We start from the raw sequence: 12319 nt of genomic DNA on the forward strand, positions 1-12319 counted from the left end.
CAACTCCGCCTAGCTTGAAAAATGGCCCCTTCCCTTGCTATAGTTTAGGGGTAGCCAAACTTGCTTAACTTAAGAGTCACATAGAATAAATGTTGGATGTCTGAGAGACGCAGGACATGAACATCAGATGTTTGAGAGCCACAAGACAAGGAAGGAAGGAAGGAAGGAAGGAAGGAAGGAAGGAAGGAAGGAAGGAAGGAAGGAAGGAAGGAAGGAAGGAAGGAAGGAAGGAAAACAACTTTAACTTTAAATGCATTTTCCAAACCACTGGCTGGTTTGGCTTGGGGAAGTGATTTAAAGAAATAAATGCCTTTTCCAAGCCAGCCAACAGGGTGGTGGGGGCTTCAAGAGCCACACAATATGTGTGGAAAGAGCCACATGTGGCTCCCGAGCCACAGTTTGGCCAACTCTGCTATAGCTGATCTGGCCACCAGGATCCACACCCCAATGACATGGAGACTAGATGAGATCAATGCAGTGTACATCAGCCTCCCCACAAAACCAATTCAGAAACTCCAGCTGGTGCAGAACGACTGAGCTCAGCTATTCTCAGGAGCTAGAGGGAGCTCTGCAGTCCCTCCACTGGCTGGCCTGGACACTTGCCTTCTGAATTATGGCCCCCAGCATGGTCTGCCTCAGGGGGGTCAGGTAGCACCCCCTCTCCTGGCTTTCTGCAAAGGAAGAACTGTATGGTTCAAGAGGGCTTTTTTAAGCAAGCAACAGTGCAGCCCTGGACAAAGGGCTTCACAAAGCTATTGGATACCTTAGCGCATGGGGTCTAAATTTGCTGCAAGTTGGAACTGACAATGCCATTTTGCAGCATTTTGTGGGTCACTCTAACATTTATAAAGAGCCATGTGGCGCAGAGTGAAGAAGATATTGGATTTATATCCTGCCCTCCACTCCGAAGAGTCTCAGAGCAGCTCACAATCTCCTTTCCCTTCCTCCCCTACAACAGACACCCTGTGAGGTGGGTGGGGCTGGAGAGGGCTCTCACAGCAGCTGCCCTTTCAAGGACAACCTCTGCCAGAGCTATGGCTGACCCAAGGCCATGCTAACAGGTGCAAGTGGAGGAGGGAGGAATCAAACCACTTCTTCCAGATAAGAGTCCACAAACTTAATCACTACACCGAACTGGCTCTCCTTGGTAAAGCTGCAGTACTGCAGTTGGAGCCCTCTGCTCACGACCTGAGTTCGATCCGAGCGAAAGCTGGTTCAGGTAGCCAGCTTGAGGTTGACTCAGCCTTCCATCCTTCCGAGGTTGGTCAAATGAGTACCCGGCTTGCTGGGGGGAAAGCGTAGATGACTGGGGAAGGCAATGGCAAACCACCCCGTAAAAAGTCTGCTGTGAAAACGTTGTGAAAGCAACGTCACCCCAGGGTCAGAAACGACTGGTACTTGCACAGGGGACCTTTCTTTTCCTTTTCCTAACATTTATGCATTCTTTCAATACCATTTTTCAGATTACTGCCACCCAAATTCTATTGCATAGAACTACACCAGTTTGGTGTAGTGGTTAAGTGTGCAGACTCTTATCTGGGGGAACCGGGTTTGATTCCCCACTCCTTCACTTGCAGCTGCTGGAATGGCCTTGGGTTAGTCATAGCTCTGGCAGCGGTTGTTCTTGAAAGGGCAGCTTCTGAGAGAGCACTCTCAGCCCCACCCACCTCACAGGGTGTCTGTTGTCAGGGAGGAAGATAAAGGAGATTGTGAGCCACTCTGAGACTCTGAGATATGGAGTGGAGGGAGGGATATAAATGCAGTATCTTCTTCTTAGTGAGTGTATTGCTGTTGTACGGAGCCTCACTAAAGTGCAGATTATAATTAATGTAAATAAATAAAATAACATAAATACCTCCACCTGAAATTGCAGATGGGGGACCTCTGGCCAAAAGGCAAGGTATTTGGGCACCTGCTGGGCACAAAGGATTCCTTCCCTGCAAGACTTTTTTTTGTAGCAAGAACTCATTTGCATATCAGTGTCAGATCGAGAGTGAAGGAAAAGACAGTTGAAGTTTAAGATCTTTATTCTGGCTTCATGGGCATACACACGCGTTGTCGGAACTGACCTTTCTGTCAGTTTCCCCAATTTATAAGCCTTTGCCCTGACCGTTATAATTCAAGCCAAAGCAGGGGTTTTGTGCAGGATTTTTGCTAAGTTCTCATCACCGCAGGTGCCCACTATCAGTTCATGGTTCTCATCTGCTCCAGCTCTTTGACCTTGGTTACCTAGCAACTAGCCAATTCCCAGACATGCCACCCTTCCTCCAGATAAGCAACAAGTTACAGTTATATCAAAGGCATAGCAAGCGCAGCATAGCATTGAAGCACAGCATAGCATTGTACAACTGGATACACATGACAAGAGGAACAAGACGGAGTGACTCTTGACAATCAGGCCACACCTCCCTAGTGTAACCAATGCTCCCGATGTTTACAGTAGGCCCTATACTAAGAGTCCTGTAAGCTCTTGGAGGACTGGCTACATCTAGGGTTGCCAATCACCAGGTCTGGAGGCCATCCCCCTGCTTCAGGGTCATCTGAAAGCAGGGGCGGGGAGAGGGAAATGTCTGTTGGGCACTCCGTTATTCCCTATGGAGACCAATATCATAGCATATAATGGAGAACTGATCCACGGGTATCTGGGGCTTGAGGGTAGTAGCGGACTGGGTCTAAAAATATTGGTTGCCAGGAGACATAGCCCCCCCCCACAACTATAAGGCTATTATTTAATTTTTATAAGAAATAAATAAAAATTTCAAAAAAATACATAAGTGGAAAAAGGTACAATTAAAACGTTTGTGAAATAAATGTATATATATATTTTAGTAATTACAGTGTACATATATTGTACATTTTACTGGTAGTATGCAGTAGATATTAAATGTAAATACAGATTGCCTTTTCTCCAGGGGAGCTGACCTCTGCCAGCTGGAGATCAGTTGGAAAAGTGGGAGATCCCCAGGCCCCACCTGGAGGCTGGCAACCCTAAAGACAATGCAAATTTTAGCTGCATTACTGTAATAATATTGGAACTTCTGTTATATTTTCCAGCTACTAAGAGGTCATTAACATTTTTAACATATTGTCTAATGTTTAAGGGGGCCCACTTCATCAGGGGCTCACTTGCCACCGGGCAAGCTCACCCCTTGCTCTGTCTGCCACTGCTGGGGTGTGTGGTTTTTTTTGAGGTAGAAGCACCACATTTTCAGCATAGCATTCAGTGCCTCTCTTCAAAACACCATCCAAATTTCAAAAAGATTGAAAAAAATCTTCAAAAAGATTGAACCGTGTGTGTGTCCAATTCTATGAGCCCCCAAAGAAGGTGCCCCTATCTTTCATTATTTCCAACAGAGGGAAGGCATTTAAAAGGTGTGCAGTGGTCCTTTTCAATGGGATGGCCAGAACTCCCTTTGGTGTTCAATTCTGCTTGTCACAACCTTGCTCCTGGCTCCACCCCCCAATGTCTCCTGGCTCTACCTCCAAAGCCCCCAGATATTTCTTGAATTGGCCCTGGCAACCCAAGCTACGTCAGGAGTGTGTGTGGCCTAAGATGCAAAGGAATTCCTGCTACAAAAATAAGCCCTGCTCCTCTGTGATCACGCCTGAGACTTCTTCCCAGCCACCCCCCCCCCCCATGAATTTATTCCCGTTTGCAAAACGCAGATCCCGCCTTTCAGGCCTTGCTAACAAATGAAATCATACATTTAAAAAAATCGCGTTTTAAAAGCAATAACGCCGCCGCCACACACACCCCTTTCTAGGCCATGGGATTGCAGAATGTCTGTCGACCAGAAGAGGCCTGCAGGGACTTACTCGAGAGTAAAGCTTCCCGGGATCCTTTTTTCTACGGTTGCATTCCCGAAGCGCCCCCCCCCCCCCTAATGCAGATGTAAACCCTTCCCTCCTTGCTCGGCCTCTCTAGCAAACCGCTCGAGTGCTTTTAACCCTGGCGGGGCTGCAGGCAAAAGAAAGAAAGGCAGGCGTGGTTTTTCCTGCCCTCCTCGTCGAGAGCAGCACCCGGGAGACCCCGCTGGGCTGGACGGGACCAGACATCAGACCCGATGCTGCCGCCAGAGGCGCCCCGTGCAGCTCAGTGGGATTCCTCTGGAGTAACTCCCCGCACAGGGCTGTCTGTGCTCCCTTCTGGGGACCCCCCCCCCCCCCCCCGCTGCTCAGCCCTTCCAGAAAACGCAGAAGTCTAGTAGCCCCTTTAAGACCAACAAACTTTTATTCAGGATGTAAGCTTTCGTGTGCTCTAAGCACACTTCACCAGACGAGGAATGAGGTAGAAGAAGAAGAATGCAGATTTACACCCCGCCCTTCTCTCTGAATCAGAGACTCAGAGGTGCTTACAATCTCCCATTATCTCCTCCCCCCACAACAGACACCCTGTGAGGTGGGTGGGGCTGGAGAGGGCTCTCACAGCTGCTGCCCCTTTCAAGGACAGAGTCTCAGAACAGCCTACAATCTCCTTTACCTTCCTCCCCACAACAGACACCCTGTGAGGTGGGTGGGGCTGAGAGAGCTCTCACAGCAGCTGCCCTTTCAAGGACAACTCCTGAGAGAGCTATGGCTGTCTCAAGGCCATTCCAACAGCTGCAAGTGGAGGAGTGGGGAATCAAACCCAGTTCTCCCAGATAAGAGTTCGCACATTTAACCACTACACCAGGGGTGGGGAAAGTCAGGCCCAAGGGCCATTTACGGCCCTTGAGATCACTTGGTCTGCCCCCCCCCGCAGGGATTGCTGGACTGACGCCCCCCCCCCCACTCTCTTGGGCATTGTGAAGTATGCTGGGGTATGTGGGTGCCTTTAAAGGTCTACTGGGAGGAGCTGAAGGGAGGGAGGGAGAGCTGGCAGGGGTGGGGGTTGGGAACCAGCTACCACCAGCTCAGTTTGCACATGATTCTCCCAGATGGTGTGGCCTAATATGCTAATGAGTGTGTGACCTAATACACTAATATTAGGGGATGTGGTCTAATATGCCTTGCTTGAAAGGCATACACCTGCTTCTAGCACGTGCTTCAAAGGCATAACCATGTATGCCTTTGTAGCAAGTGCTAGACTAGCTGCATAATAATCGCTTGAGCATTGGTTCCAGATTTATGAATAATTGTGAAAGGCGTCACCGAAACATGGGAGAATTACCTAGGGAGACGTGTTATGCTTCAATTATTCATATAAATCATGTTGGAGTTGTCATCAAGAACTTCTGCATCGCGAAGGTACCTTGAGTACACCAAGACAACAACTGTGATTGTGGATTCCTTTATTGTGAATTGTGAGCACTCAGTCAGAGACTGCTGAAATTGACTGTTCATGTTTTTCATGTGACTTAATTGTATGTGGTTAATGCTTATTTATGTGTTTTGGAATTTACAAATGCATCAATAATATCTTCAGCAATGTATTGTAGTGTGTGTATTTTGCGCACGGTTCTCTCCAGGTCATCCACCTGAGGACTGGCAACCCTAGTTCCTGCACGTCTTCTCAAACCCTCCCCCCCTCGTAGTTTCTCCTTGCAGGCCATTATTTGGCCTGGGGAATCGGACTCTCTCAGCCTGCAGTTCAGCTGGACCACGGGTGTTAAACATGTGACCTGGGGGCTGAATCAGGCTTCTATCAGGCCCCTGGAGGGCTTCTATCAGGCCCCTGAGCAACTGGCTGTCATCTGCTTCCTTCTCCCTCTCTCTTGCTTCTTTCTGCATAACAGCTTGCTTTGCTTGCTCAATTGCATAGGAGCTACAGAGCAAAGCCTCTATTTTCTCCATTGGTTGAGGCTGGGAGGAGACAGAGCTTGCTTTGCCAGGCTCTCTCAATCACACAACACAGTTACCAAACCAAGCCTCTCTTCCTTCTATTGGCTGAGGCGCCTCCCCCTCCTTGTCCCTTGGAGAAGGAAGGAAAGAGACAGAGCTTCCTTTACCCAGTTCCCTGGGTCCCATGCGAGAAATACGAAGAAAGCACCTTTAAGACCAACAAGTACTAATGTTTTAAGAATTTTTTAAAAAAATCTTTAATTGTGTTTGTGTCCTTTATAAAGTTGATATCTCTGCTAACAAATCTTGAATAGGTACACAAATGGCCCAGGCTGAGATGGTCCAGCCCAGCAAGGTCTCATTTATGTCAGATCTGGCCCTCATAACAGTGTTCGACACCCCTGCCTTAGACTGTCTGGCACCCTAGGCAAGGCGTACTTCTCCCCTCCTCCCAGCACTGATAATAGGCTTCTCAATCCCCAGGTCCCAGCGGGGGATCTCCCAGTTTTACAGGCTTCTCCCGCCCCCAGCCAGCTGGCCGGTGGGGGGAGGAAGCCCCGCCCTTACAGTCACCATGTACCTCTAAAGCTCTGGCAGGTTTAAAAACCTGCAAACAGATCTGTTTTTAAAATGTGTGCCTTTAAAGTTGAGCAGGAAACAGGAAGCGCTTCATGGGGAAGGGTCAGCAGCAGTTTCGTCAGAGCATAGACCCTCCGTTTGTTTTGCATTTGTTTTCAGAGCAAGTAAAGTTGTGGAGGGATCAGACCCAGTAAGTGTGTGTGTGTGAGAGAGAGAAGGAGGGGGCAGGGGATTCCCCAGTTTGGAGGCCCTCCCCCTGCTTTAGAGAGTGGAGGTGGGGGGAGGGAAATGTCTACTGGGCACTTTATTCCCTATGGAGAATAATTCCCATAGGGAATAATGGGGAATTGGTCCGCGGGTATCTGGGGCCCGTGGGGGGGGGATGTTCTTTGAGATAGAGACACCAAATTTTTATCATAGCATCTGATGCCTTTCCTCAAAACATCCTCCCAAGTTTCAAAAGGATTGGACCAGGGAGGCCAATTCTATGAGCCCCCAAAGAAGATGCCCCTATCCATTATTTCTAACGGAGGGAAGGCATTGAAAAAGTGTGCAGTCCCTTTCAATGTGATGGCCAGAACTCCCTTTGGAGTTCAATTGTACTTGTTCCAACCTTGCTCATGACTCCACCCCCAAAGTCCCCAGATATTTCTTGAATTGGACTTGGCAACCCTAACTGATAACATCACTGAGTCACATGGGGTTGCCCTATTCAGTGCTTCCAGAAGGCTGGCGCTCTAGGAAATTGCCCAGTTTGCTTAGTGATAAGGTCAGCCCTGCCGTGACTACGTCCCTTCCACTGGGCAAGACTTCCAGCCAACCCTTGCAAGGGCAGCCCACAGAGCCGAATTAACAATTAGGCCAAGTAGGCACTGACCTATTGGCTCTCATGCCTTTAGGGGCCCTAGGCTGGCTCCCCCACCTCCGGTTTCCCCCTGCTTGCAGCCCTCTCAGCCTGCATTCGCATCCAGCAACTGAGCCGCTGTTTGTCCGACTTGCCTGGCGTCATTGCCACGTTTGCCTGTCTCTGCCTCTCCCCTGCAGCTTTGTCAAAAGGGGCTTTTGAGAAGGTGCCTGCAGGCTTCAGCGGGGTCTGCAGGTAGCAGGGTGGGTGCTCCAACTGAGATCATTTGCAAGAGAGCCCCCAAGATTTAGACTGCCTAGGAGCCTCCACAGGGTTTATTCTGGTATCGGCAGCATGCGAGGAACAGATTTGTGCCAGTGATCCACAGAGAGTAGGAAGCAGTGTGCCATCTTTGCTTTGCTTTACTTGATTTATATCCTGCCCTCCCCGCCAAGGCAGGGCGGCTCACAGCACAAAACCACCACAACCGTTAAAATCCATACAATATTATAAAATTTCACATTCAGTCATTAAAACAGTCAAAAAGTGATTTGGTGCTAGCCTCTTTGGTGTTATATAGTTTCAATGGCAACAGTATTTCTTCAGTTTCCCTACAGTACAAAGTTCAGCGTCAGTTAAAAGCCAACCGGAAGAGAGTGGTCTTGCGGAACTGGGTGAGGTCCCGCAAGGCCCTCAATTCCTCTGGCAGATAGTTCCACCAGTAGGGGGCTGCTATCGAGAAGGTTTTGTTCTTCCTACTAAATGCCACACATTTCAGATTAACCCCCCCCCCAAGCTATTTCAGGCTCAAAAAGCTTCTTTTGATTCTTCAGCAATGGCAAATGTGGTAAAACTGTAAAACAGGGGTGGCCAATGGTAGCTCTCCAGATGTTTTTTGCCTACAACTCCCATCAGCCCCAGCCAGCATGGCCAATGGCTGGGGCTGATGGGAGTTGTAGGCAAAAAACATCTGGAGAGCTACCATTGGCCACCCCTGCTGTAAAATATTTGTGGGGGGGGCAAACATCTTGTCTGCCAGTGGAGGGCCCAGCTGGATTGCTTTCAAAAACCAGCCGCATGAATGGTGACTTTCCACAGGCCAAGCAGCATGAAAGCTCTTTCAGAGGGTCGAGGGCAGTGTTCCCTCTAGGCTGAGTTAGCATGAACTAGCGCACAGGTTTTTAGCCTCCAGCTCACACATTTTTGTCTTAGCTCAGGAAGGGTGACCCCAGAGCACACTAATTGATCCAGCAGCTCACCACTTTAATGCCAGCAGTAGCTCACCAAGTAGAATTTTTGCTCACAACTTAGAGGGAACATTGGTCAAGGGTCGATGTCTTGGTCTTCAGAACAGCTGGATGGGAGGCCTGACTCCTGAGACACTTTCACACATGCTAAATAATGCAGGTTCAGTCTCAAGTCCACTTCAGCAGTCATTTGCAAATGGATTTTGCTATTTTGCACAGTAAAATCCAGTTGCGCAGTGCATTGAAAGTAGATTTAAAGTGCATTATTTAGTGTGTGAAACCACCCCAGGCTGGTCTGCAATCGCACGTGCTAAATAATGCACTTTCAATCCGCTTTCACTGCACTTTCCAACTGGATTTTACTGCATGATGCAATGGAATACAGTTTAGTGATGCAAACAGTAGGCACTATTAGATCACCCACTAAGTGTTGTAGCAGATACAACTCAAACTGAAACACATAATTTTGGGAGAATGTTGTTTTGTGTGTGTATTTTGACTGCTAATTTGTCAAGATGGTGTTTATAGCTCAAAGTCCTGTCCCAGGGTAATGTCAAGGTTCTTAGGTGTGCGGTTGTGTTTAAGTCAGGTGCCATGAAAGTAGACATTTCATTCACAGTTGGGAAGATTGTTACTGATAGAAACGGGAGCATTCGGTTTTTCCTGTACTTGGGACAGGCCTCCATTTACAGCAATAGTCAGCCAAAATTCTGAGGTCTCTAGTCCGTATTTCTTCAGTCCTTTCACTTCTAGCTTGCCTCCTCATGGTGCACCCTGGATAACACTAAAAAGCTGGAACTTTTGGTTGCCAGACAATCGTAGGATCTCCTGCTTATACTACGCACATGGAAACAATCAATCAAAATTCCTTCTCAGGACTATCTGAGAAGGGGTATAGGAGACAGCATTTGAATCAAATGGATATGGAAGGTATAAAGTCTAAATGTCAATACTTTTTGCAAAAGGTGTAATGTACACAAAGGGTAGTTAGGCTTCAGGCCTGCTAATATTCACTTTCTGGCTCACTCTGTTAGGACTGCCTCTGTGTAGTGAAACACTAATTAAAAAGATATTTTAAGTTTTTAACCTTCTGCATTCCATTATTCGGCAGTCTAGGTCCTGCTATTTTTGTATAAATGGGCTGGCTGAGATGTCCTTGAAAAGGTAAAAGCCTGAGAGAATAGCTTACTTTTTTCCAGGAGTGGAATTCTAGCAGGAGCTCCTTTGCATACTAGGCCACACACCCCTGATGTAGCCAACCCTCCAAGAGCTTACAAAAAAGAACCTTGTAAGTTCTTGGAGGATTGGCTACATCAGGGGGTGTGGCCTAATAGGCAAAGGAGCTCCTGCTAGAATTCCACCCCTGCTCTTTTCTCATGCTCCCCCTCCCTTCATGGATCAAAGTAATCTAATTGAATTGCTGTAAGCATGGGATAGCATGGCTTTGTGCTGTGATGACATCATCTGAGAGCTAAATTGTAATTGGATATAGCCCTCTTAAGAACTGCCCATAAAAGCTTAGGCTTTTTCACACAAATTGGGCTTCTTCATCAACAGCAGGTGATAGCGAGTCACAGTGTAGAAGATTCTCCCATTTTTCTCTTTGTGAAAGATGGAGAGCCAGCTAAGCTGAGGCTAATGATGGTTGGGCTCAGATCTACCTTCCAGGAATTGTCAGATGTAAAGTATACTAGCTTTGTTTTAGCTTCCTTTTGTTGTTGTTGTTTTCTTGGCATTCGTTATGAGTAAGAACTGCATTACTTAATAAACTTTCTTATCTATAAGTGTGTGTGTGTGTTGCAACATTATGACATTCAGGAACCAGCAGCTTGGCTAAAGCTACCAATTACTGTGTGGCTGAAGGGAATTATTATACATGGAATAGAGAAGGTAGAGAAAGAAATGCTTTTCTCCCTTTCTCACAATACAAGAACTCTTGGGCACTCAATGAAATTGCTGAGCAGTCGGGTTAGAACTGATAAAAGAAAGTACTTCTTCACCCAAGGTGATTAACATGCACAATTCACTGCCACAGGTGGCGGTGGCAGCTACAAGCATAGCCAACTTCAAGAGGGGATTGGATAAACATATGGAGCAGAGGTCCATCAGTGGCTATTAGCCACAGCGTATTGATGGAACTCTGTCTGCTCTCTGTATTCTTGATGCTTGGGCGGGGGGGGGGGCACAGTGCGATGGTTTCTAGTGTCCTGGCCCCACTTGTGGACCTCCTGATGGCACCTGGGTTTTTTTGGCCACTGTGTGACACAGAGTGTTGGACTGGATGGGCCATTGGCCTGATTCAACATGGCTCCTCTTATGTTCGTATGGAATTGCTGTCCTGCTGGCAGCCTGGTTAAGCTCGGGGAGCAAGCCAAGGGCTGGGGGAGGCAAACATCAGTACACTCGGTTCTGTGGATCAGAATCGATTCTGTCACCCATGGCTCCAAGCCCTCTGGAGAGCCAGTATGTAGTGGTTAGGAGTGCAGACTCTGATCTGGGAAAACCAGGTTTGATTCCCCGCTCCTCCATTTGCACCTGCTGAGTGACCTTAGGTCAGTCGTAACTCTCAGAGCTGTTCTCTCAAGAACAGTTTCAATCAGATGTCTCTCAGTCCTGTCTATCTCACAGGGTGTCTGTTGTGGGGAGGGAAAGGGGATTGTAAGCTGCTCTAAGACTCCAAGTGAAAGGTGGGGTATAAATCCAATCTCTTCTTCTACTACTGCCTAATTCTCAAGGCCAAACCAGTGACCCAGCAGCCTCCATTCAACCATCTTGTTGCAGTTGCTCAGCACAAATACTTGGCCTTTTTCAGCCCAGGGGCTGTTTCAGGTGAAAATGCTATTCCCATCTCCATGAGGAACTCAGAATTGATCGGTAATTGGAGGCCAACCTGAGCGGTTTGCCTCTCTTCTCAGTTCCATGGTACCTTCAGAACCATCTGTAATTGTTTGGAGCTTCTGTTTTAAATATCAATGATAAACTTGAACCTTTTTTCAACTGGGTTCAGACTCTCACCAGAGTCGTTCTTATGTGATACCATCTGTACTGACAGCCGGAAGGCTATACCGGTTAGAGCAGGGGTGTCAAACATGCAGTTCAGGGGCTAAATCAGGCCCCCAGAGGGCTCCTTTTAGGCCCCTGAGCAACTGGCTGTCATCTGCTTCCTTTCCCCCTATATCTTGCTTCCTTCTGCATAACAGCTTGCTTTGCAAGGCTTGCTCAATTGCACAGGAGCCACAGAGCAAAACTTCTATTTTCCCCACTGGCTGAAGTTCCTCCCTTGAGGAGGAATAGCTTGCTTTGCCAGGCTCTCTTAATCGCACAGCAGAGCTACTGAGCCAAACCTCTCTTCCCTCTGTTGGCTAAGGCTCCTCCCCCTCCTGGTCCCCTGGGGAAGGAAGGAAAGAGCCAGTGCTTCCTTTGCCCAGTTTCCTGGATCCCATGGGAGCTATACAAAGAAAGCACCTTTAAGACAAACGAGTGCTAATGTTTTAAGCATGTTTTATGTTTTTTTTTAAAATGTATTTGTTTGTCTGTGTTCTTTATAAAATTTGTATCTCTGTTACCTCATCTTAAATAGGTACACATGTGGCCTGGCCTGGCCTGACATGGCCCGGCCCAACAAGGTATCATTTATGTCAGATCCGGCCCTCATAACAAATAAGTTCGACACCCCTGAGTTAGAGCATCAGAATAGGATGACACCTGGGCTTTTTTGGCCACTGTGTGACACAAGAGTGTTGGACTGGTTGGGCCATAGGCCTGATCCAACATGGCTTCTCTTATGTTCTTATGATCTGGAAGACCCAAGTTCAAATTCCGTTCTGCCAGAAAACTGGCTTGTGACCCTGGGCCCAGTGCATTCTCTCAACCATTTTGAGTTCACGGG

Source organism: Heteronotia binoei, chromosome 5, assembly GCF_032191835.1.
Source record: "Heteronotia binoei isolate CCM8104 ecotype False Entrance Well chromosome 5, APGP_CSIRO_Hbin_v1, whole genome shotgun sequence".
In the NCBI taxonomy this organism is placed as follows: Eukaryota; Metazoa; Chordata; class Lepidosauria; order Squamata; family Gekkonidae; genus Heteronotia; species Heteronotia binoei.